Source organism: Lotus japonicus, chromosome 3 (genome assembly GCF_012489685.1).
Source record: "Lotus japonicus ecotype B-129 chromosome 3, LjGifu_v1.2".
Lineage (NCBI taxonomy): Eukaryota > Viridiplantae > Streptophyta > Magnoliopsida > Fabales > Fabaceae > Lotus > Lotus japonicus.
This window is the reverse complement of record NC_080043.1, coordinates 31,917,169-31,927,628: the sequence shown is the minus strand read 5'-3', so window position 1 is coordinate 31,927,628 and position 10,460 is coordinate 31,917,169. Positions and strand designations below refer to the sequence as shown.

Genomic DNA, 10,460 nt, shown 5'->3' with positions numbered 1-10,460 from the left:
GAAACCAACGCCGATTTGGGTTTTCGCAAGTTGCATAGGATCATCGACAGGGAAGATGATTACCGCCAGAGGAGGCTCAACAGCATAATCTCATTCTCTGAAGAAGGACCTCTACCTCTCGCTTTCCCACAATCCTCCTCAACGACAATGGCAAAGAGGTAACTTAATTTTTTTCCCCTTTATTTTTTGTGTCTGATGAAATGCTTAGTAGAAGAGAAACTGAAATTTTATTTTGGTGATGGTTTTCAAAAGATGAATGATATATCAATTCCAATCTGTTTCTCTGGCTTAACAAAATAAAATAGCAAGAGTAGTAAAGCATTTCAGCAAGAACCTGTGTTTTGGTTATCAACCTTGACATGTCTTTGAGCCATCAAAAAAAATTGAAAATAAGAAGAGAAAATGATATCACTTTCCAGAACCATAAATCTAAAAAAAAGGGAAAAAGTAATAAATGATGAGAATACATACATCAAATTTTCCATCATAGATCGTAGCACCAACCTGAGCCATATCGTGAGTCTCAAAGGTAATCACACCGCTCTGCCATGGGATTAACACTGTCATTACGAATACTTTCTTCAACCTATAAATCAAGGAGAAAATATCACACATGTTATTTAACCCCTGAAAATGCATAGAAGCCAAAGATATATAAGGACTCTGTTGAATATCTGTTAAGATTTAGTTTATTATTAATCTAACAAAGAGATAAAAAGAAACTAAATATATCTAAACCTATCTCTATTTAAATAGATATTATCTCTATTTAAAAAAATTCAATAAAAATACCATAAAATTAATGAATACTCTAAAAATAAATCAAAAATAAATTAAGATAAAATCAAGAAAAAAACAACCTAAATCCTAATCAAATCTAAAATTTAAAAATGTATTTTTTTATGAGAATTAACCTGAGAATGACACGTTGAATTTTTTTATGAGAATTAACGTAAGAATGACACGTCACTAAGAATTAATGTCCCTAACTTTTTTTTTAAAAGAGTGAGTTTGAAAGCTATAGCTTAAGTTAATTTGTTAATATATTACCAAATAATAATAATAATAATAATAATAATAATAACATATGTGTGCGGGTATGAGCCGGTTGGGTACTATAATGCTCATACCCGCACTCATACCCACTACTTTTTGCGGGTAATTACCTATACCCAACCTCATACCCATTTAACGGTTTTTTACCCTACCCATAGTTGGTATTTTTTGCGGGTACCATATGGGCCCGAAACCCTATGGGTCCGAGACCCACTGCCATCCCTACATTTAGATTTTGGCAAAGATGAAGAGCTTCCTGTAATGACATTGAATTGTCTAAAGGTGGAGAGCATCGAGTTGCTACCCACGCGAGTATGGGGACGGGAACAGGTAATTTTTTAAAACGCAGGTATGAGGATGGTTCTATAGTACCCTACCCATTGTCATCCCTACTTAGTTGGAATAAACACAATAATGTCATACTTTATGATTTATCTTACACAATCTTAATTTGTGCTACTATCACATTCATTTTTTTTAAGATTAATTTGTTGCTAATTTCTTATATCTATGATTTGTGTTATTGTCTTCATATTCACGAAGAATGTAAAACGAGTTCCTGTTGATCTCAACCAGGCTTATAACAGAAGTCTTTATGTCAACTTTGCTTAGCATTTCTGAGTCTTCTATTTCATCCATTGTTTAATATATTTTTAATAATCAAGGTATTAATTGACGTATCAAATACAATAGACGTATTCCCCGTGCAACGCGCGGGTAAAAAAACACTAGTTATGTTTAATTAAGAAATAAAGTGAATTTGACAAGACACGTGTTCGTACAGGGATGCGCAGGCCTTCCTGGAACAAAGCGCAAGCGATCCAGCAAGTCATTGCCCTCAAAGCTGTACGAAGCAAGGTGAGTTAGTTGGTAGTAACATTTGGTTTTGTAATTAATTATCATAAGAACTTCGAAATTTATTGTCAATTGAAACCTCATTTTTACGTCAACAGCATAAATTCTTTTTGGCTAACACTGCGCCCTTTGATATTTTATTTTCGAATTTTAGGGAAAGATGTACGATGTGTTTTTGAGTTTTAGAGGAGAAGACAGTCGCGCAAAATTCATCTCACATCTCTATGCCTCTCTCCTAAATGCTGGGATTTTTGTTTTCAGAGACGATGATGAGATTAAACGGGGAGATATGGTCTCAGACTCACTAAAGCGAGCTATCAGCAAATCTATAATTTCTATAGTGGTTTTGTCAAAACATTATGCTAATTCAAAATGGTGTATGCTAGAGTTGCTTGAAATAATGAAAGAACGCAGAACCACAGGGCTGGTGGTTGTTCCGGTGTTTTATGAGGTAGATCCCTCAGATGTGCGTCATCAGACAGGTGAGTTTGGAAAAGCTTTTGAAGATCTTATAAAAACAACCTCACTAGATGAACAAGGCATCGTAAGGAATTGGAGGACAACACTCCTTGAAGTTGGTGGCATAGCAGGTGTTGTCATCATAAACTCCAGGTAATTTAATTTCAATTTAGAATCTATGTATAGTGTGAACATATTTACGCATACTACTTGTAGATTAAAATGAATAAATAAAATGTGATATATTAGTATTAAATTTTGAAATTTATAATACAGATATAAAATATTACTTGTTTGTCCCTGAATGATAGCCTAAGTGGTAAGAGTTAGGGGACATGTGGGTTGGGTGGGGGAGGTCCTAGGATCAACCTCTAGCGGGTGCAATTTATCTTTCCGATGTACACAAAAAAACAGAATATTTATTGTTTTGCTTTGGCTTCGTAACTTTTAAAATAAAGATTAAAATTTTAAAGTTCTAAATTTAAATGGTTTTGAAGAGGGTTATATGGTGTCATGCTGCTCTTTGGTGTTGTTCTTGTAATATTTATAAATGTTGTCCACTACAGGATCCACCATGCCCAAACATCCAGCCAAAAAGGTTACCAACTGATCTAAGATTGCTGCCCTTCCCCACCCACCTTTTACTGGTGGGTGAAGAAAGAGGTTCTCCACTTTTCTTAATCTCACACTTCTCCTAAGTCAAAGCCAACCTAAAAACTTGTTCAAGCATTGCATAGGCAAACCGGCTGAGGAAGCTATTGACTTCATTTTTATGCACGAGACTATATTTGACAAACTGCATGTGGGACTTCCCTTTTCTTCCTTCGGATGCTCTATCCTTCATGTCCTTAATGTCACGCCATCCTAGATGCATCCAAATAGTTGGGCTTTTGTGAAAGTCTTTTCCAAATTCTGCATTCACTTCCATATTTATCCCACTGCCATCATCTTTTTCTCCTTGGAAGTCGGTCTTGGTTTACAGTTGAAGGTCGGGTGGGTTTCCGTCAAAACTATTCAAGGATGAAGTATCTTCACGCTTTATCTCCAATCTTACGAAAAATTTATTCATGAGTTCTTCCAGCTAAAGGCTAAAGAATGTTTCCTGAAAGTTTTCTGTAACCTGGATGGTAGTCCCAAATTCCCCTTTTACTGGACGAGTGACCCCTTACCCTTATGCAAGGGAACCCCTGAGATACTGACCGAGGAGGAAAATGTTGACGTGGAATTCTTGGAAAGGTTCTTCCGTTGACATCTTGGTCATTCTCAAAGAGGGAAGGGAAGGGTTACATCAATACATAGGTAATTAACTTTGTGATTTTTTGAGAGAAAAAACATTTGTTTAGGCGTTTGCTTTCCCATCTACCTTTCTTGCATGATCGCACGACTCGGATCTCTTAAGTCAATTTGATTGCTTTGCGTTGTAAAAAGACTTAGGCGAAGAAGGGAAAGAAAGCCGGCCTGACTGCTGATGACAATGCTGCAGACTCGTCAGCTGCTAACACGTTCCCACTGAAGAGAAAAAGGAATGTCGACGAGACTGTACGAGTTGAGTTTGAGCATGCTACCATCAGTCCCCCCTACTCAACCGAGGCTGGGTGCATCTTTGCTTCCTTCTTCTGTTGATCGGTGGCATGAGGTGTTGAGGGATTTTAAAGATTTGCCTATAGTGGAACCATACTCGGCTTGGGACATAAAGTTTTACCATCGAAGGTGGTAGACAAAGGTTTAATTTTTCCTTAGGATGTTGTTAGGTTGAAAGAGGTTGATATGCGTCAAGCCGCTCGAGTGACCACGGAATATGCTTTAAGGTCGGCTATCATTGCTCGGTCTTTGGAAAAGGTGGCAGACATTTTGGAAGCTAAGTTGCAGAAGAGGCTAGAGAATTCAAACTGTATTAAAGATCGTATAGCTTCTATGGATGCGAATGCAAGGAGGCCGCAAAGCTTGAGGGGGCAGTGAAAAAACTTGAAGAGAAAATCACCCAACTGGAGGGCGAGGAATGCTGATATTGAAAAGTTGCACAAGGACATGAAAATCAAGGAAGATGAATGTCAGGCTTCAGAGGTAGATTTGGCTAAGAATGCAAGGGAGATTCAAGAGATAAGGGGAGATGCAGCTGAGAAGTATCCGGCTGGTTTCTAAGTTTTTAACTTATGTTTTGCGGTGCCCACTGGGCTATTTTGTAACAGCGACAATGTTTCCTTCAGAGAAGGCTGACCTGGCCGCTTTTGGATTGTACTGTTTAATCTTCTTACGGTACATATGTTTCATTATCTTTTAACCCGCTTAAGTATTGAGTGTTGTTTACACGGGAGTTTTATTGACAGAATTTAACGTTTTAAAAACAATGTTCACAAGGATACATGCGGAGCTATCATTTTTTCACAATGAATTTTCCTCTTTTTCAAACCACCACAGGTTGTAAAATGGTAATATATTCGATAATGCATACTTGTTCTAGGTTCATATTTTGGTTCATATTTTACAGAAACGAAAGTGAGGATATCATGAAAGTAGTTGAAGATGTTACCGATTTGCTAGGCAAGACAGACTTATTTGTTGCTGAGCACCCAGTGGGGGTAAAAGCTCGCATTCAAGATGTCATTCAACTATTGAAAAGCCAACAATCAGAGATCCTCTACTACTTGGGATATGGGGGATGGGAGGGTTGGGTAAAACAACCATTGCCAAAGCTGTGTATAATCAAATTCGTCGTGATTTTGAGGCTAAGAGCTTCCTCCTAAATGTTAGGGAAGTTTGCGAACAAAATAATGGCTTAGTTACTTTACAACAGAAGCTTCTTTCTGATATCTGCAAAACCACCAAGACAAAGATAGATAATGTTGAATCAGGAAAAGTAGAATTGAAGAGAAGACTTGGCCAAAAGAAAATATTTCTTGTGCTCGACGATGTCAATAAATTGGACCAACTGAGGGCTTTGTGTGGAAGTCGTGAATGGTTTGGCCAAGGAAGTAGAATTATCATCACAACAAGAGATGTAAATATAGTTCAAAAGGAGTTTGGAGTTGAAGTTGTATATAGAATAAAAGAAATGGACAACAAGGAATCTCTTGAGCTTTTTAGTTGGCATGCATTTAAGCAACCAAGTCCTGAAGATGGTTTCACTGATCTTTCTAGCGATGTAGTTAAATACTGTGGGGGGTTGCCGCTAGCTCTTGAAGTAATTGGGTCCTTTTTGTTGACTAGGAGGAGGATAACAGAGTGGAAGAGTGTACTGGAGAAACTCAAAATGATTCCCAATAATGAAGTGATGGAGAAACTTCAAATAAGTTTTGATGGTTTAAGTGATGATGATATTAAAGAAGTATTCCTTGATATAGCTTTCTTCTTTATTGGGATGGACCAAAATGATGTGATTAAGATATTAAATGACTGTGGGAATTTTGCAGAAATTGGAATAAGTGTCCTCGTACAACAATGTCTTGTAACTATTGATAGGAAGAACAGGATCAGAATGCATGATTTGCTACGTGACATGGGAAGAGAAATCGTCCGCAAGAGATCAGCTGAAGGGGGCAAAGAGCCTAGTAGATTATGGCGCTACGAGGATGTGCAGCGTGTATCATCAAAATATACTGTAAGAACATATTACATCTATTGTTTTTGTTTCTAAACTATCTGAAGGAAGAATGCTAAATGAGTTCAGTTGTTACCAACATTCAGTTGCTTGTCTTATTTATCTCAATAATTATGAAAATGATATTTGCTTGTGAATCATTTTGTGCTACATGGTTCCTAGTAACAAATTATGGGCTTCAAACCTTACAGTTGTAGTCAGTTACTCTACTAGATTTTTAACTACCATTTACCTACGATATGTTATTCATTTTTTTTTCTGTTGATTTTGTCTCATAGAGAACAGTGGATGTTCAGGGACTGACTTTGAAGTGTCCAGAAATGGATACAACTTATAATTTGGATGCCAAAGCATTTGAGAAGATGGATAAACTTAGATTGCTTCAACTTGCTGGCGCACAACTTGATGGAGACTATAAGTATCTTTCAAGAGATCTTAGATGGCTTTGCTGGCATAGATTTCCTTTAAAATGTACACCAGCAGACTTTCATCAAGAAAGTTTAGTTGCTATTGACTTCAAATATTCCAATCTGGTACAAGTTTGGAGGAAGTCTCAGGTATCTTTTTGTATATTCTTTAAAAGATAGAGTTTTAAGAATACATATCTTACATGGAGTCATGGACATTTTAAACCGTCTTTAGAATGATATTTTTTCTTTTTCGTCTATTTTCCATTTTTCCTTTGCTGCTTTCTCTAACATAGGTTTTCAAATCTCTTTCTGCCAGATGCTAATGAAGCTGAAATTTCTCAATCTCAGTCATTCTCCTAACTTGAGACAAACTCCAGACTTTTCAAACTTGCCAAATCTTGAAAAGTTAGTACTAAAAGATTGTACCAGTTTGTCTTCAATTTCTCCTACTATTGGAAATCTCAATGAACTGCTTCTTTTAAGTTTGAAAAACTGTACAAGCCTTCGCCAACTTCCAAGAAGCATCTATAAGTTGAAGTCATTAAAAACCCTCATTTTGTCTGGGTGCTCAAAAATTGACAAGTTGGAAGAGGATATGGAACAAATGGTATCTTTAACCACCCTGGTTGCAGATAACACTGGTATAACAAGCGTTCCCTTTGCTGTAGTGAGATCAAAAAGTATTGGATATATATCTCTGTGCGGCTATGAAGGATTCTCACGAGATGTATTTCCTTCAATTATACAGTCTTGGATGTCTCCAGCTAATAATACTTCATCCCAAGTTCAAACATCTGTTGTGGGTATGTCATGTCTTGATCTCTTGGATGAACAGAACAGTAGTTTCTATGGTCTATTATATGCTCTAAAAGATCTTCAGAAGCTTCAACGCCTATGGGTGAAGTGTGACTCAGATGTTCAGCTGAATCAAAGTGTAGAGAGGATTTTGGATACCTTAAATACCACAATTTGCGGGGAATTAGAAGCAACCCCAAGCACATCTCAAGTCTCAACCAATAAGTCCACTTTAGTTGATTGGCACAACCAAGTTCGAATTTCAAGGTCAAAAAAATCATTGACATCTCTTCTGATACAAATGGGAATGAACTGCAGTGTTGTTTGATACTCTTAAAGAAAGCATTTTACAGGTTCTCTCTCCCCACTTTACACACACCACACCACCATTACCTTATTAATGTTTTAACTTTTTAAGTATGAGAAATGCTAGCTACACACTCTATTAAACAAACTCCATATGATTGGTTTATTTTTTTAAAAGTGAACACATTTTATTAAATGTGAGGCAAACGTGTTGTTGGCCTCTTTAAAAGTAGACTAAGCATGAGAAGCTTGTGAGGGACAGTGTTTTAAAGAGTGTGTTGCTAGCATTCCTCAATTAGAGAAATATATAGTTGGTTTAGAGTTAGACATCACATTAGTTTTTAATTTAGATTATCTCTTGCGAGAATTGATGTTTTATCATTGTTATTAAAAAATAATTATACAGCTTTAATTATCAAAACTTTATACTTACAAATGGGCATAGGTAAAAGACTTGGGGCTCGTATGATTTTGTCTGTTTTTTGATTTTTTTTTTTAAACTTTTTTGAATTTAAAAACTATTTTATAAAACTTGTTTTACAGAAGAAGAAAAGAAAAACTGTAAGTAGAACTATTTATAAGAAGTGTTTTTTGAAGCAGTCTATATCAAACAAGTTTTTTCTCATTTTCTATTTTAAAAAACTAAACTGTTCAAAGAGACCCTTGCTATTTTTAAGTACAATATGATTTTTTTTTGTTTCCTGAAGATGCCATAGAGTACAAGTTAAATTTACAAGAAAATAGGTAATTATGTTTTATGGAAAATATATGTGTTTAACAATTAAATTAAATAATTTTAGCATCAATATGTTTAATATTTTTACTTTTTATATATGTGTGCATGTTCATTGAACAGAAAATGTCTCCCATCGAGTTTGGTTTACTTCCGAATAACAACTATCCTGATTGGCTAACATTCAATAGTGAATGTTCTTCTGTGATTTTCAAAGTCCCTCAAGTGGATGGGCGCAACTTGAGGGCAATAATGTGCATTATTTATTCTTCTTCCCCAGACAAAATCATATCAGAAGGCCTGAAAAATGTGATGTTGATAAATTACACAAAAAACACCATTCAGCTCTATAAGAAAGATGCATTTGACTCCTTCAATGAAGAGGAGTGGCAGAAAGTAGTATCAAATATAGAACCTGGTAACAAAGTGAAGGTGGTTTTTGTTTTTGAGAACGGTTTCACTGTGAAGAATACAACAATTTATCTCATATATGATGAACCAATTGATAAAAAGGCAGAGCACTACCATGAGCCAGATAAGAATGCTGTTGTTTCCAGCGGTGATGAAAATGTAAGTATTAATGGTCTGAGTTTATGCACATTTGAAATGAATGGTTGTTCATATTGTTAACCAAGCAGGATTTCAGTGCTGAATTGGAACTGTAAAAAGTTGTGCATGTAACCTCATAAATCTGGTCATGTATGTTGGACACACTATACTGCTTCAACTGCTGGAATGGATAAAAACTTTGCACATTTGAACTTTAATTTTATTTCTTCTAATAGCATTATTCCATTCATGAGGTCATCCCTTTCTCTTTGTTTACGGTTTTAGATATTTGGTAGACTCTTTTTCGTACTCCCTTCCCTAGTTCGAGCCGTTCTAACTTCACAGCCTTTCTGGTTCGGTCTGGCTGGTATCTTGATCGGGTCTCGCTGCTTTTCTGATCGGCGATGGAGTTATAAATCCATTTTAAGGTTTGAACTCATTTCTTTTGCGTCCACAAAATATTTGTATGTTAAAATTAACTTTTTGCTGTTTATGATATCCTTTGAAGCCTGCTCAGTAAAAGGCTATCATTCATTTAATATATGTTGAACATTATTCCTTCCTTTGGGTTTATATTTGGTCCATCTGAACCATAACTCTGAATCTAGGTCCTGATTACTCATTTCCGTATGGAGTTCATGATTGCATGTTTATTCTTCATAATGAAGCTTCGTATCAATATTGATTTGGTTGCTTATATTTGAGATACAACTTCTGCTATTTTACTGTTCTGTCTGAAATAGGGAAGTATCATCCGAGAGCGCCCAAGGATCCAATAATCAAGTAGTAAGAGAAGCAACTCTCTCAGGTGATGTACACGACGATATGAAATGGTGGGATGAAGAAAAGGAATAAACCATTCCAATATCGATGGGTTGGTGCAAATCTTGAGGCTTAAGGAATCAATTCTGAGTATTTCAAATTTCTGGAAGTCTTTAGACAAATTTCCAAAGCTAGAGGCAGAAATTGATTGAAGACAAGAGCCACAAGAAATGGAGGTAAAAGTTGAAAAATAGGTATTATTCTTCAGAGCCAAACTAATCCAAGGTGGAGTGCCTTTCTTCATTCTTCATGTCAGCTTATGTGTTGTTTGGCAATGGTTTTTATGTTACTAGTTATAGTTTGTGTTTTACATTCCGCTGTGTTTCAAGTCCACATATGTTGTAATTCTTTTAAAGGAAAACTCAAAAGTATTGTTGGTATGTAGAATATGTTATTTTCAAGTGATGCATGAACAATTTGACTATTGTAGGATCTTTATATGTGTACTAGTAGCAATTAGACTGTGTGAAGTTGTTAGTCATATTAAGGAGATCCATATTGACATAGGGCTTACTTTTATTTCCAGAGAAATGAAATTGAGAGGATAAGATCATGTTGACATTTGTTTAGAGTACGGTGATGGATTTTTTTTAAGCACTTCAATTTTGGTGGAAAAGAGGTGTAAAAAGGATAGATAGAAAGAAAGAGAAAAGGAAAAGAGGATAAGTGAGGGAAATAATGTGAAGTGTAACTCGAACAGACGTTTGACCCAATCCATTGTAAGTTTTGTTTATTTTTCATGGGATTGCATCAGCAAATGGCAGAAAAATATCATCTGCAACAATAATAGGAATGCAACCCCCAATCTTGGGCTCCAAGGTGCATAGACAAAATACAGCTAGTTGCATGTTCTCATGGTATGTGGTTGGATGTTCAG

At 35.9% G+C, this 10,460-nt stretch overlaps 1 pseudogene; it reads left to right on the top strand.

The window, feature by feature from the left end:
- Nucleotides 1-2,051: 2,051 nt before the first annotated feature.
- Nucleotides 2,052-9,999, top strand: LOC130749353 (disease resistance protein RUN1-like; annotated as a pseudogene).
- Nucleotides 10,000-10,460: the final 461 nt, after the last annotated feature.